General features: G+C 45.1%; 2 long non-coding RNA genes across 2 annotated transcripts; both read right to left on the reverse strand.

The window, feature by feature from the left end:
* Window positions 1-538: 538 nt before the first annotated feature.
* On the reverse strand, window positions 539-11,207 carry LOC144246139 (uncharacterized). Its single transcript, XR_013339822.1, has 3 exons — window positions 11,173-11,207; window positions 8,756-8,830; window positions 539-619 (listed from the first exon to the last, which is right to left on the reverse strand). It is a non-coding gene; the product is annotated as an uncharacterized LOC144246139 (long non-coding RNA).
* Window positions 11,205-12,578, reverse strand: LOC110484354 (uncharacterized). Its single transcript, XR_002467732.3, has 3 exons — window positions 12,508-12,578; window positions 11,976-12,083; window positions 11,205-11,289 (listed from the first exon to the last, which is right to left on the reverse strand). It is a non-coding gene; the product is annotated as an uncharacterized LOC110484354 (long non-coding RNA).
* Between the last annotated feature and the right edge of the window lie 3 nt (window positions 12,579-12,581).

The following is a 12,581-nucleotide window of genomic DNA, read 5'->3' on the forward strand; positions in this document are numbered from 1 at the left end:
CCACTCCTGCTGCTGCACCTGGTGTTTCACTCCTGCCCCTGCTCTGAGCCCTTGCTGCTTTGGGATTGAGCATTGCCTGCTGCCCACAAAATTCCTGCAGAGCCACTTCCACCCTCCCCATCACCTGAGCGCTGAGTGTGTGCCCTGCCTGGTGCCTGGGCCCTGCCAAGGGACAGCAAAGGGACATTTGTCCCATTTGTCCCAGGGCCTCCCTTTGCTCTCATGGCCATGAGTGAGCAGTGGGTGCTCAGAGCACCTGGGCACAGCCTCCTGGGGGAAATCCTTCTCCTGCCTGGAGCCAGCACATCTCCAGGGATCACTGCATAAAGCCCTGCACTTCCCCAGAGACCCCAAACACACAGTGACACCTACAACAAAAGCTCCAACATCCAGCCCTGCTGGGTCTCCTGGAGCAGCAGAGCACAGGGCACAAACATCAGTGACAAATGTGGGGTCATGCCCACCTTGAGCCAAGGTGACTCTGTGCTGCTGCCAGCCACAAGTCCTCTCTTCCTCTGCCAGCTGCCTCAGCAAGCTGATCCCAGCTCCTCTGAAGCTGTGCTGGGCTGATGAACTGTGCAGGGCTTCAGCAATGCATCAAGTGGGTGTATTGAAGGCACTAGAAAAGAAACAAACAAACCCACAAAGAAAATAAACAAACCTGAGTACCAACGGCAGTACCCAGGGCAGATTAAAAATACAAATAAACAAAATAACTTCATGTGGATTAAATCCTAATCCTCAAGGATGAGTTGAGCACCAATGTGCACACGCCTTGTTTATTATCCTGTGAGATATTATTTCCTGAGAATTGAAATAAAGCCTTACAGCAAATAATTAAGACCAGATTTAGTGATATGGAGTGTTCATTGCCTGCCTTTTAAAAACTGATCTACCTGCTCCTGTTGCTGAGGTTTGTCCAATACCAGGTTCCACAGCTCTTTCTCCAGCAGAGGAAGCCACTGCTGTTCCACCCCAGATTTTTATTACACTCTTCCATTTTTTTAAGCAGTGTAATATAAAGCCCATTTTCAAAAGTGAAAGCAATAATGGGACTGAGATAAACTCTGTGCAAGGGGAGGTACTGGGCAGTGCCACAGTCTGGGATACTTTAGATGAGGTGTCAACAGTGTATAGGCAACAAGCTGACATGAATCCCGAGGAATTTAACTTTTGAAGAACCTTAATTCCTTCTTTACTCCAGAAAGATCTCTTGAACCTTTTTCACAGCTTTATGTGGCTCTTTAAGCTACATCAGCAGGATGTGCAGCAGCTTGTAGATAGAGCAATTAAGTTACAAGCAAATGTACGTAAAAACACAGTGTAAGAACATCTTAAAAAATGGACTTTTCAGAAAATCAATACATTTTCACTGAGGCACATCACCCAGTATCATCATCATCATCAAATGCTGTAGCAAAAGGCATCAAACCCAACCCCACCAGGGAAAGCAATTCCACTCCTGATGAACCCCCAGGGCCATTCCAAACAGCACAGCTTTGCACAAACAGCTTCCACACTCCTTGGAGTCCCACTTGGATCTCGGCTCTGTCACTCTGCACTTCCATCTCTGCATACTCAAAATAATAAGAAGGAAATTCTAATTCCTGGAGGGAAAGGGATTTTTGTTTTACCCAGCTGTGAGTAGCGTTATCCCAACCTGAGGTGAAAATAGCAATGAATCAACATTTCCTTAACTCACTTCACTCTAACCCTGGCATTACACTGACCCCTGAGGAAGGGAACTTTTTTTCACTGCCTGCAGCAGCAGCACGGGAGCACCTATTGGCATCTCTCAGAAGTGAGAGAGACTTCCCAGCTTTTCAGGCACAGAGCTGAGGTCTCCCTTTGAGAGCAGGTATTACAGATGGGTATTTCTTTCTGAGGCACACAGCATTTTACAATGGAACCCAATGAAGTAGCTCTAAGGTATTTCCTGCAATCTATTTCAATAAAAGAAAATACAAGCCACTAAAGTGTCTCATGTAAGCACTGAGGATTTAAGGAATTACTTAAACAATGAGTGCATGGAGCTATTAACCTTCCTGGAGGATTAAAATGTGCCCCTATGTGATGAACCAAAGGCAGCAAGTCATTTCCAGTCTGCAGAATTGATTTTGTACATGTGACAGAAATATAAGTACAAAAATATCAAACTGTTGTATCTAGAGAAAACTACACCAGACTTCCAGACCATGAGCACACCTTTGCAACAGCTTTTATTTGGTCCATTTGTTACCTCCTGGCAGTGGCACAGAGCCAGCAAGGTTATAATGTGGTAGTTACCCTCAAGTAAAGGCACAGGCTAGTGAAATTTGCCATTTTTTAGTTTTATTTCATTGCAATATTCTGCTGTGCTGGAAATATTAGGAGGATCAGCGTGGCTAAATACAATTTTGCTCATGCACAGCTTACTGCATAAAAGCAGCAGCAACCAAAGAGCCCTGATAGCAGAGTGAAGTGGGTACAGGTTATCTCTGTGTGTCGGGCATTTAACAGGAAAAGTTATAATGGGAAAGGCTTGGAAAATTTAAATCACTTTCTCTCTGAAACAGGTCACAGCAATGTTCTCTGTTTAAAGCAGCTGCAACAATGATACTGTGAGATTAAATAAAACACAAAAGGGATAAAAGAATTATCATATATTTAAAAACCACACAAAATCAAAACCAAAGAGCAGAAATGAGAACAATGAGAGGCATTTTTTCCACTCACTGAAGTGTCCTACTACTTAAAGAAGCCCTTCCTGGTGTCCTTTTGCATGTGCCTGGTTCTGTGTGTCCCCATCACTTCATTTTCCATTGGCATTATCATTATTTTATTAGCACTAAGATGTCACTGTCAATTAGCAACTGAGACCTTTGGGATCCCTGAAAGTAGCCACTTGGCCATCAGGTCATATCAAAACACCACTACCATAATATTTATCAGTTTGGGTTTTGGTTGGTTTTTTCAGTTTTTACCAATCTGTTCAGCCCCTGAGACATGTTCATTTTAGTGTTGATGGTATCACACAGTGCCTGTGCACTCCCTACACAATTAATAGCATTTTGTACCTGCATGGAGAGGCCCAAGAGCTCCTAGACACAAGACAATTAAACACCGTGGTGAGGAGATGTGCAGCTGCTCAGGGCTGAATGCAAACAACAGTTCACTGGCAGCTTCCAGGAGATGAAACACAACAAGCTGAATTCTAAAGCCAGCTGAGATGTGTTGTGCCTCTCGATGGAAGATCTCTCTGAATGACCAATTTAAGTATTTTTCAACCCCTTGTACTGAACACAAGACAGATGGACCTGAACAGGTGAGAACCTGGGCAACCTCTGGAGTTCAGTGAGCACCTCTGTGTCCCTAATGCCTGTGAAGGCTCTGCAGAGATGGAGACAAACTGTCATTTGGAACCAGCCCCGAGGTGTGTCCTGTGTCTCAGAGCACTGACAGAAGCAGCTTTAGCCCAAATCCATGAGTGAGTTCACTACAGGCACATTGCTGGAGCAATGTGACAACAGCACCCATCGAGCTACTGCTGCACATCAGCAGCAGGACACAGGCCACAGCTGTGACCTGGTGTGAGGCCTTGGAAAGGAGTGTGGGGCTGGACCTGCAGCATGGCACAGGTAGAGCTGACTGTTCATTCCCTCTCCCACCCTGATTTCCCAGGGATTCACTGCCCAGTCCCACCCATGCAGGATCTCAGCAGTTACACAGCTCACTGCCAACGAGCAGACTGCACCAGGAGAGGATCAGGACTGGGACATCAGGATATGGCTCAAAGTTCTGCTTCTGTGCAGGGAGGCCAAGCTTCAGGGCTGGGAATGTGCACATGAAGAAGCACAATGTGCAAAGTGAGGCAACTGCTGTAGTAAAGGTTTCAAACCTATTTGTGTCAGCACAGCCTTATATCCAATTTTATTAATTCTGGTTTTAACAAATCTGCCTAGCTCAAGCTGAAATATTTTGAACTAAATCCACTTCTGAGCCCCTTCTTCTCTCTATCAGATGGAAAGAGGAACAATCACAATTACAAATTTGCAATAATATCAACACCAATCTGTTGGTGAGATTTTAGTGTTGGCCTGTGCATCAGGACATGGGGTGTGACTGCAACAGCTTGGGGATGGCCACAGTGAACAGCAGAGTAAAGGGTGACTTAAACTTCTCTACTGAAAATTTGTCTGGCACCAGAGTGAACAGGGGCTGGTGAAACAAATACTTAACTCAGCACATGAGGAAAATCCACGGCCTGTAGTGAACAGGACTGGGTTCTGCCCAGGAGTCAGCAAAGAATAAAAGGCACCCCAGAATGGGAGCAAAGCATTAGGCCTGAGAAGAGAAATTTTGCATGACAAAGGAAAAATAAGGATGGAAAGTAAGTACAGAAAGAACCTTTTCTTAGCATAGAACATTTCAGTATTAGTGCATATTTTATAAGCAAGCAGCAGCATATGTTTCTTGACTTTCACTGTTACAATTGTCCACAGTTAGCTACACCCATAAACAAAACCTGTGAGGAGGAAACAGTGTCAGAATACAGATAAATTAACATTTACCCCTGAAATCACACGCCTCCAGCTGGAATAGGAGATGTCAGCATACCCACATGCTGCTAAGAGCTGCCCTGTTGCTGACTGGTACCACATCCCCAAACCCGACCCCTCTGCCCTGGAGGGAGGAATGGGAGCAGGAAGCTGCCTGGAAGTCACTGGCTGTGACCACCCGGCACAGCAGCTCTTTTCACACTTATCAATGAGAGCTCCTGCCTGTGCACAAACCTTCCCCAGCCCTCTCTACACTGAGCACTAAGTGCATTGCAATTCCAGCCTTCTGCTTCCCTGGGAACAGAATGTCATTCCTTGTACATGTCAGGGGCTTGGGCCAACACATACTTGGAGCTTTAGCCTGCAGTAACAGGTAATGCACAAACCCTGCTCTTGGCCAAATCTTCCACACTGAGCCAATCTGACAGGGGAACCACTGGGGCAGAATGAATGCAAATCAGGATGCCAGTTTATTTTCCAGTCAGTTCTGCACACAAATGGAATCTAATCCAGTTATGGTAAATCGTGAAAATCTTCATGTAAGGGTGAAACACATGTAAATCGCCATTGTGATTTCTTAAACTAAAGAAATTATCATTATTCTCTGCAGCAGAAAATTCACTTGCCAAGAGAAAATTCAAAATAATAATAGCAGGAACACACATTCCTCAAATGCATTCTGCATCTTCACAAATAAGGTCCCTGGATGTTCTAGAGGCCAATCCATGATTACACAGGCAAAGTGTCTCGGCACAAAGCAAATTATCTGCTCGCACATGGAGAAACAAAACAGCGCCATTCAAACCCAAGCACGGCCCTGCTGGCTTGGAACTTAGCTGCATAAAAATATGATGCAAACCCAGAGGTTTGCCCTCAAACTGCTCCACAGAAACTGTACAGACTGTTCTATGCTGACATAGGTTAGGAGCCATTTGGTTCCAGAAAAAAAGCCAAGGCTGTTTAACTGCATGACGCGAATTTAAAATCCTCTCAAAGGTTGGTTGTTTTGGTTTTGTTTTTTTAAATTTCACAGCACTTTATCAGCAACTCAGTGTTTTGTTTTGTTTTGTTAGAGAAAATGAGATGATGCCTAGAAATATAAAGGGATTCCAAAAGCATAGCGAGGACAATAAAGTGCAGCTCCTGAGCCTCTTCTTGCAGAACAGAAACTTGTTTTTTCTATTGTAACCCTGTTACACAGAAAACAAAAACAGATTTGTGAAACCCTCGCTAATGTGTGCGCCTACTGAGCCACTGCCTTTGTCTGATGTATTTTTATGTGTTGCCCTCATTTCACACTTCCTCAGTTCTTTGCCCAAAACCTGCAGAAGCCAAAACACAGATCCTCAACAGTTCCACCTGTGCCCCCTCAGGCTCCTCCTGCCACCATCTGATTTAGGATCCCACACTGTTACACAAAGCACATGATGAACATCTGAGTTCAAACTCAAGAAACTGAGAAATGACTCTGAAGTGACAACACAGGATGTGTAGAGCCAAAGGCCAACACTCACCTTCTGTGGCTGTGGGGTCAGCAGCAGCAGGATGCACATTCAGAGAAGTGCCCCCCTGCCCAGCACAGTATCTGTGACCATCCCCTGTGGACTGCAGGTAAGGCTCCTTGTTTGTGCAGCAATCCTCATTGCCTCCCAACAGCCAGGAATGGAAAGGTCACAGGGCTTAAAGCATTTCCCACCTATGACAGGTCTGTCAGGCAGCACCAGCTGGGCAATAACTTTTAGCCATGAAAGCTCCTGAGAGTGGGAAGTTCATGGCCAGAGCCACAAGCACATGGCATAGACCGATGTCCAAAATGCAGCCTGGGCACGGCGCTCCCCCTGACAGCCAGCAGTACCTGACCCTGCCAGGTGCTCACCACAGCCTCCAGGTAAATAACACCTGCTGAGCTCAGCTGGGATGACTCCCAAAGCCTCCCTCCAGCCAAGTGCAGATTTGTGGCCTCCTCTGAGCTTCCAGTGCTCCCTGATTCCATCCCTGTTCCATGGAACACTCTCAATATCACTTTAGACTGGATACTGAAATCACTTAGCAGCAATAAAAAAGAAAAGCACCACAGAATTGAATCCCATTTTGCCCAGCACACATCTCTAAACTATTACCAGTGTGAAATGAAATCTAATGTCTCCCTTAGCAATCCCATCTTCTTTGCCCTTTTGTTTTTCTAGGAGCAGTATGATACACTAAATCCATTTGGACACACAACAGCACACAGCTCAGAGCACAGGTTTCAAGAAGAGATTTCCAAATGTCTGTAGCCAGCACAGCAGGTTGCTTTCAGCTCTCACACTCTCACATAAAAATCCATTACTGAAAGCAGAAGGAGACAGTGCAAACACCTCAGTGTGCTGCTTTGGGCTGGGGCAGCTCCCCAGTCCTCCCCAGCAGCTGCTATGGGGCTGGGTTCTGGATTTGGGCTGGAAACAGTGCTGAGAATTTGGGGATGTTTTCATTGCTGCTGGGCAGTGCTCACACAGAGCCATGGCCTTGTCTGCTCTCCTGTAACCCAGTTCCTTTTCCTTTGGTGGATTCTCGTGCTGTACACACAGAAAATGGGATTGAATTGCTGCAGTTTCAGCTGATGCCCCTTCAGGAACTCTGCAGTGGCACGAACACTGCCAGAAAATGGGACCTGCTGGGATCCCAATGCCCTGACTCTCACAGGAAGAGCAGGGCAGCTGCCCTGGGCTGTGCTGTCAGAGGGTGTCAAACGCTCCCTGAGACTCAGCCTTCCTTTCCTGCTTTGGTGATGCCACCTCCTTCACCCAGCCCACATCTCCTGTTCCCCAGCACTGCTGGAACAGTGCACACAAGGCAGGTGACTGATGTGCAGAGCCAGCTAAGTGATGATGTGCAGGGCAAGTGAGGATACAGCGTGCCTCAAGGAGGGGTTCTGGGGAAGGATTTCTGCACTGTCAGTCACTGAGAACAGATGCAGCTCATGGAGCTAGGGCACAAAGCTCATCTGATTGCTCCTGGCCAAGTTTAGATGATGGCCAGTCAACAAAATGCGATGTCCAGGAGACTGTGAAACTAAACCCTCTGGAAACATGTCCAGAGAATAAACCAAGTGTAAGGCAGCACTGCACTAATAAATCAGCTGAGCCCCTCAATGTAACAGAGTCAGATTTGTGTGCAACGAGGCTGTTTGACCCGTCTGAGTGGCCTGTCAGAGCTGTTCTGTCACACTGATACACATAATTACTTGCACTGGGCAAAGCACAGTCAGCTGCCAGGTTTTCTCAAGTTTAATAAAGACTATTACTTCCTGCAGTCTCTCTAGGTAGCTGCCTGGTCCCATGTCTTGTTGGATGGCATTTTTAACTCCTCACTGTTATTTCTGGAGTTCCAAAAATGTCAGAAAGACAGGATCTGGCATTGGGAGCCTTTGATGCAGCTCATCAGAATTACAGACTGACTGGTTACAAACTACAAACTCCTAAACAAAAATAAAACACTGTTGGAAGGGAAGCTTGCTAAATATCTGCACTGCTGATCTTGCTCAGTCAATAACAATGGTGTATGAAAGATGGAAGTATCAAATTTAGCAAAATAAAAGCTAAAGCTACTTAAAATATATCCCTGTTCTGCAGACAACAACAGGGAATATATTATTGATTACAAGGCAGCTAATTATTTCATGGAAGGATATGTACACAGGTTTTCTCCATCTGACTTTCAGACAGAGCCTGCCAATCAGTGCTGGGCCAGAGCACGAAGCTTTTGCTGGCATTAAAGAGCATCTCATGGTGCAGAGCAAGGCAACATTTGGCAACAATAACATGACCACAATCTGTCCTCTCATTCATGCTCAAAGTTCAGCAGAATCCTGCAGGAAATTGTACTTCCACCATTTTGTTTTCCATGTGTAACATAAAACTGCTGCTTGAATGAAAGCACTGAACCCCGCTGCCCAAAACCACTTTGAATGGGGAAATGGATAACTGCAAAACTGTACTGAGTTTCTCCCACTTTTAGAATCAATGGCAAAAGGCACAGTTCAAGCACAGGGAATTCCCACACTAAGGCAGAAATGGAACAGGCTGGCCAGTTTGGCACTGAACATCCAGAAGCTCTGCCCACAAGGGGAGCTCCCAGCCCCAGAGCTGAGACAGCAAAGCCCACACCACATCCCAGCCTGAAGAGGCTCCATCTCGGGCAGGGGAGCTCCCTCTGCCCATTGCTCACCCTGCACTCACCTTTCATTCTCCACATCCCAGGTGACAAGGGGGCTTTTCTCTTTCCTCAGATGGATTTCCTTTCTCCAGTAGTTTCTTTAAACAACAAAATCAAGAAAATGATAATCAGTACCAAAAAGAGAAAGAGAGTTCTTGTTTTCTAGCCCAAACACAGATTGGAGGATGCAGAATAAATGTCTGCTCCTAATTTTCCCTGATTATACTTGAGATACTAATATTAACAACCACTGCAATTTGCACTTAGTTCCCTGGAAGGAAATTTCACTCAAAGTCATTAATCTTTCTTTAGTTTTTCTGTTTCCACAGGCACTGAAAACAGCAAAAGAAGGACTCCTGGGCTGAGGAACAGATGGGTGGAAGGACAGGTAGAAGGTGCCTTTCTGCAGTGCAGGTGTGAGATTCATTTCTACACAGGTTCTCTCCCGTTCCTAGGCCACATTTCCAGGAGACAGATGTTCCAGCTTCATGTATGGATTTCTGCACATGTATAATCTGGGTGGAAACCTCTTGTCACCATTTATATATTAATCATATCCCTACTGCAAACAAAGGTCAGAAGCTCTTAGATGGAAAAATATTGTTCCTCTGGGTACAAAAAGTTAGCCCAGCACTAAAAGCCCTGGTTTTTGCTGCTTTCCCCCAGTCAAGGCTGTGTTTGTGTCTCTCAGTTGAGGTGTATGGCAGACACCCATTTCACGGCATCTACAGGCTGTGTATGTTATAACAGCATCCTCATCTCAAAATTAATTTTATTTTGTGGGACACTGCCTCTTAAAGTGCCTTTAACACATAAACGTGAAGGGAGACTATTAGCATGGCTGTTAGGCCATAATAAAGAATGTTCATGACTTGTCTCTTAATTGTGCTTTTTCACTCTCATCCTGTGGCAGTACAATTCCCTTTTCAACCACAAACCATGCCCATGACATACATATAATGCAGTAAAACTGATGCACATAAGAGGAATGAATTACATTAATCTGTGCAATTGAATCAGAAGACAATGCAACTGCAGACAATTTGTAATTCAGGGAGCCTCAGAAGATTTTGAAAGATCCTGTTGCTGCAGAGAACTCTGGCTGTTTGGTTTATAATTTACAGCAGACACCTTTCCTATAAAACTTGCAAACATTAGATAAATGCAGTTGTTCGGTTTGATTTTTTTTCCCTAAATAACTCCTTAACAAAGGCTGTTCTCCCACCCTTTTTTACCGTGTCATATTGGCACACAGCTGTTGAAATGGGGACAAAAATCAAAATCTTGTGTCGGCCGTGGTTTGTACTTCCATGATAAGCATTGGCCTGCTTAGGTAAGACAGAACTGGTGACTGAATTCTGCAACATTAATGATGTTTCTTCTAAAAGAAATCAGTCTTCCAGACCAGAGAATACCCTGTTAAAGCTGGAAACGCTGGGGGGAAAAATTGAATGACAAAGTATTCCCTGCTGTTGGAATTTGCCTTGTCCCACACTTATAATTGCAATGCAGTATTTTGTTCCGTACACAAATGTTGACAACTTTGTTTTTCTCTAATCTGAATAATTTCATATTGAACTGAAGCAGTAATATCCTCACGGGAATTGGCTTAAAGCAATGAAGGGAGCTTTTACCAAATGTTCTCCAAGAAAAGCTGATGTTTTGAATAGAACTGGGAGACAGGCACAGCACTGAACCAGATATTCTGGGTTCCACGTGGTGCAGTCCACAGAGACAAACCAGATGTTTAGCACTACTGCTGATACACTTGTGTCCATGGGGAATTTTGCCATTTATTTAGAAAACATTTTATTAAAAAAGTCAAAAACCCCAGCACATCAGCAGCATGTGGTTTGTTATAGCAAATGTACAACCCAAGGTGTTGGAGAATATCAGATTTCTCTTTTAAAAAGAAGGGCTTAAAAAGCATTCAAACAGTTCAGCTTTAAAAAGCACAGTCTTTGTTATCTCAAATAGGCCAGGCTGCTGCAGCCCAACTATTTCTGAATAAAAGCAGGTCACTGGTAAAAAGAGGAGATTTGTAACATTGCAAAAGAGATTGTCAGATACAAGCAGCCATGGGAATAATGTGTGGGGTCTTGCAATAGCTCCCACAGGATAAGATGAGGAATATGGGGTTGGACTTTTTATGCTTTTATGCTTTTTGTTCTGTGTGAAGACAACAGCTCTGAATTTTGAAAGAATGAACTTTTTTTCAGCAGGCTAAAGATACCTACAGTTTTCAAAAGTCACTGGAATTGGGTGTTCCTGGGTCTTCAGCCATCTTTTAAACAGACCAAAGCAAATCACTGGCACTGCAAATGGGTCTCAGTGCCACCAGAACAGAAGGACAAAAGCAGAGGCTCTGGCACTGGCTGCCACCACCCAGCAGTGACACTGGCTCCACTGCCACCAGCCAAAGCCATGCTCTGTTACTCACCTCCCACCTGCTGCCTTTCTCTCCTTGCTCTGGAAGCTCACTGCTGTTTGCCAAAATCCCTCAGCCCAACCCACTCCATGGAGCACCAGGCTGGGAGGGAAGCTCCAAGAATTGCCCCTGTGGAAGAGAGGAGGAACAAGGACTTTGCTGCTGGTCCCTGCTGTGCTGCTCTGAGCCCAAACTGAGCTACCCTGGGTACCTGTGGTGCCTCTCAGCCCCTGACAGCCTGAGCAGCCCTGGGTGCTGTGGCTGGCACCTGTCTCTGCATGGGCTGGACACCACTGCACTGCTTTAACCACGGTACGCTGGAAAATGGAGCAGGGATCTCAAGGGCCTTCAGCTGCTAACCTCAGGAAGCAGCTTGAAAAATATTATTATTGCAGCTGTTAATAGCTTCCAAAAGGATCACTCCCAGGGCTGCAAGGGCTCATTGACTTCACACAGGCACATCCTTCTCCGAGGTTAAATAGGAATGGTTTGTGACCACACAGTTGAGAGCAGAATTACCTAATGAAGTGCACTTGCCTGAGCACAGCCAGCTCACACAAAGCTTTCATGCAAAGGTAAAAAGGTGCTTTTAATGTGAAAACCTGCTTTTGTTCCCAGCTTGGGAATGTTGATGGGAAATTGTGCTTCTAGGCTCCGGCACACGTGTATGCATAAATACACAGAGCTTTGCTAGCATTTGCACCATTGTGGTCTCAAAGGGGAAGAGGTCTGAAAAACAAACTTGGTTTTGCAAAAGGACAGAAATGAAATTACCCAAGTTTGAGCACGTTAGTAACAGTGACAGCCAGACTTACCACGTTAAATCCACTCTGTTGAGAGGCTCCCCATGAAACAAGGCACAAAAGCCAGAAGGAGACACCTCCAAGGCAATACTGCAGAGCTGGGCATTGAACCTCTCCACCCTAGGGATGAGAAAAGAGGGCATTAGGCTCCAGCATTTCAGGGGGAGCTGGAGGGAAAAGGTGATGATGAAGTGATGGACAGCACGTCCATGGTAGCTAACATGATGATAAACTCATTTATTCTCACACCATAATTCCACATCATATGGAGACATTAAAAAATAATTACTCTGAAAATCTCAACTGAAATTCCAGGCGTGATTCTTTTGACTTTGCCAGCAATTTCTCAAACCAGCTCTAAGAGCAAGGCAGACAATATTTTTATACTTTCATTAGATCTGTGGAGTATCTTTCTGTGCATAGTGCAAGCTCCCTTTACTCTCTTCCTTTCTCTTCTTCTCACAGGTGATACTTCACTGGAATATCAGTCATGGATAGAAGTTACTTTCCTTCCTAAGAAACACTGGTGGCTCAATGTGCTCACCTTGTACACAAAAGAGCTCCCAAGTGTATAGAAGAGAAAACTGAAGAGAGACAATCACAGCTGCCCTGGAGAAT

This window comes from Lonchura striata, chromosome 4, assembly GCF_046129695.1.
Source record: "Lonchura striata isolate bLonStr1 chromosome 4, bLonStr1.mat, whole genome shotgun sequence".
NCBI lineage: Eukaryota > Metazoa > Chordata > Aves > Passeriformes > Estrildidae > Lonchura > Lonchura striata.